We start from the raw sequence: 3428 nt of genomic DNA, 5'->3' as shown, positions 1-3428 counted from the left end.
AAATACACAGCACAATCAAAGAAAATAGCCACTAGAGGAAAAATTAAAAAAAAAAGTAAGGTCCACGGTTTTAAAAACTGGAAGAACTGAAGATATATTTCAGGCCAAAGAAAAAAATGGTAGACCAATACTCACGCGCGCATAAACGCAAGAAAACGCACTCAGAACATTCAGAAACCTGAAAAAATTTGTTTTGCACCTACGAAGAAACAAAAAATTACATGCAAGAGATCGATTCAGAATTTTTTTAAAAAGTGTACCCTTCTTACATCTGCATACACAAAACTTAATCACATGAAAAAAAAAATAATCCTTCAACTGAAAAATAAAATGTGTTCCTCTACACAAAAAAACAGAGACAAAAAGTCTATTCAGTAAATGCAAATAGATAAATGTGTCTCTCTCAAGACATATATATCTATATGTGTGTGTGTGTATATGTATGTGCGCGCGCGCGTGTGTGTATGCATGTGTCTATTGCATGAAAGAAGAAAAGTAAAAAAAATCTTTCCAACACGATTCTCGAAAAAATAAATTTAAAAGAAAGAGAAAAAGAATACCTAACATTTTAATTTAATCTTTGTTTCAGGTTGAAAGAAAATATAGGACTTTTTTTTTACTTGGCAAATGTTAGAACCTTGTGAAATGTTACTGACGCTTTTAATTCAGATTTGAAAAACAAGGCCGATAGCCATTACGCGCGTGCTTTCGTGTAATTAATGAATGCGTGAATGTAGGATTGACATAAAATTCTTAAAGATAAACTAAAATGACCGAAAAATGGACTGAAATGACTTAAATAAATAAAAAGTAAATGACTTACAATGACTTTAATGAACTTAAGGATGAATTGAATGACCTTAAGAATGACTTGAATGCTTAAAAATAACTGGAATTCTTCAAAAACAACTTGAATTATCTGGAGAATAACTTGAATGACTTTGAGACTGTCTGGTTGTAAAGTGGGTGATCATTTTACATTAAATTAATACAGAAAAGAGACCCCCTCCACTTTATATAAAAAAAATTTTATGAAGGGAATTTGAAACGTTATATTAGCTATGTGGTCAAGGCAAAAGTTACAAACATAAGTACAGCATGTAGTAAGAACAGATACTACACTTTGATCTTGGCTAAAAGGCCAAGAAAATGGTATTTATTTGCTCCCCCACCGACCAAATTAGGCCCATGGCCGATTCTTAATGTGAGGAGTAAAGGGTAAATGGGGACCAGCTCCCCGGGGAGTAGGGGAACTGGATAGTGACAATTGGTATGAAGGGTTGACCCTACATTGACCAAGGTCTTATATGTGGGGTTTGTATATATTTTCTTCCCCACTGACCAACTCCCCGGGGAGTAGAGGAGCTGGGGAGCTGGATAGTGACAATTGATATGAAGGGTTTCCCATACATTGACCAAGGTCTTATATGTGGGGTTGGTATTTATTTGCACCCCCACCGAGCAAATTAGGCACAAGGCCTATTTTTAATGTGAGGAGTGAAGGGGAAATTTGGACCAGCTCCCCGGGGAGTAGAGGAGCTGGATAGCGACAATTGGTATGAAGAGTGCCCCTACATTGACAAAGGTCTCATATGTGGGGTTGGCCTCACATATGGTCTTTGCTTGCAGTATCTGCCGAAACAGATACTACACTTTGATCTTGACCAGAACGCCAAGAAAAGCGGTATTTATTTTCTCCCCCACCGAGCAAATTTGGCACAAGGCCGTTTTTTAAAGTTAGGAGTGAAGGGAAATGGGGACTAACTCCCCGGGGAGTAGGGGACCTGGATAGTGACAATTGGTATGAAGGGTTTCCCATACACTGACCCAGGTCTTATATGTGGGGGTTTCCCCACATATGGTCTTTGGTTGACAGTATCTACCGGAATAGATATAACACTTTGATCTTGGCCAAAAGGCAAAGAAAATTTTCAAAAGCATCTATTAACAACAGACCTTTGATCTTAACCAAAAAGGCTAAGCACAAAAGTGTTACGGACACACTGACCGACCGACCGACCGACCGACCGACCGCTCGACAAACCGACCGACCGCCGACCGATCGACGGAGTGACTTATAGAGTCGCTTGCACGCGACTAAAAATAGATGACTTGTTTCATGTTCTCTTTTTCAGGTGAGATCAACAATTAACGCTGAAACATAAGGGGACGTTTTGATTTGATTATGTTCTTTTCAGTATCAGCAGATTGTTCTTATTGATTTTTTGTCTGTTTAAAAAAAATGTTATTGGTAAAAATTTGGATTAGATAATATGAAAGATTTTGTGTGTGAGCGCCTTACAAAATTGATCAAAATAGGATTTTTTTTTTCTATTTTTTTAAACTCATAGTTCTAATGTCTAGCTGTCAATCATTAAAAAAATGACACACATGGGCATATGTGTTGATGACCCGTTTGAGTTCTGCTAATATGTAAAGCTATGGTGGGGGGGTTGTAGTAAAACTCTCGCTTCCTCCTTACCCCCCCCCATTTCTCCCCCTCTCTTGTTGTCTATCATTCTTTTATCCTTTAAATGTTTGAGGATGAGAGAGAATGACTTTTAAAATTGTCGAAGATTTTTTTGTTATTACGTAATGTGGAATGTTATTGTGGAATGTTAGTGAAGGCCTCGCTCCCCCCATACCCTCTCTTCTCTTGCTTTTTGGTGTTTGTATAACTAAATCCTCATGGCGGATTGCAAGAGAGCATATAATAACGAATTAAATTGGATTAAAAAAATTTACCAAGTTTAAAGAACAAAAGTAATTATAATTCCTTAAAATTACTTAAGTGATGTCTTCAATTGCTTTAATTTTAAAAAAGAGACAATTATTCAAACATAGCACTTAAAGTGCTTTTTTTTTGGAATCTTTTAATAATTTGCAAAAGCCAATTGTTACATGATTACGTGAATTTTTTTAAGAGTTCTCTGAAGTTTTAATAGTTTCTTTAAAGAAAAATTATGCTAATAATTTCTAAAGAAATATTATTTGACTAACGAAGGGGATTTTCCTAAATTCTTGAAGATAGTTGGGGAAGAATTATTCGAGCGAATTTATTAATTGAAGGTTTAGTTGAAATTGGACCGCATGATAAATGTCTCTGAGGTGTTGACTGAGGATTATTTTCGAAAAATTGAATTAATTCTTTAGAAGAAAATTTTTTTCATCGGTCTAATAGGATATCTCTTTCATTGAAACTTTAATTTTTTTTCAAGCTGTTAAGTTATACAGAACTGATCATTAACTAATATAACTCCCATGTGTGGCGGGAGTGGATTAATTCGAAATAATATTTGTGAGTGAATTTAAGAAGAGCGTTGCTCTTAAATAATAAACTAACTACTTTTAAAAAGAAAGTTAATTAACGTGAAAGTTTCTGAATTCGAAATTACCTTGATAATAGTCTATAAAAAGAAATTATCTTT

The 3428-nt window shown here is 35.2% G+C and overlaps 1 pseudogene; it reads right to left on the bottom strand.

The window, feature by feature from the left end:
- Window positions 1-996: 996 nt before the first annotated feature.
- On the bottom strand, window positions 997-1153 carry LOC145297218 (U2 spliceosomal RNA; annotated as a pseudogene).
- Between the last annotated feature and the right edge of the window lie 2275 nt (window positions 1154-3428).

The sequence above is a fragment of the Euprymna scolopes genome, chromosome 17, assembly GCF_053919585.1.
Source record: "Euprymna scolopes isolate OS-2025 chromosome 17, ASM5391958v1, whole genome shotgun sequence".
Taxonomy (NCBI): domain Eukaryota; kingdom Metazoa; phylum Mollusca; class Cephalopoda; order Sepiida; family Sepiolidae; genus Euprymna; species Euprymna scolopes.
Note: the sequence above shows the minus strand (reverse complement) of the source record. Positions and strands in the feature narration are given on the sequence as shown.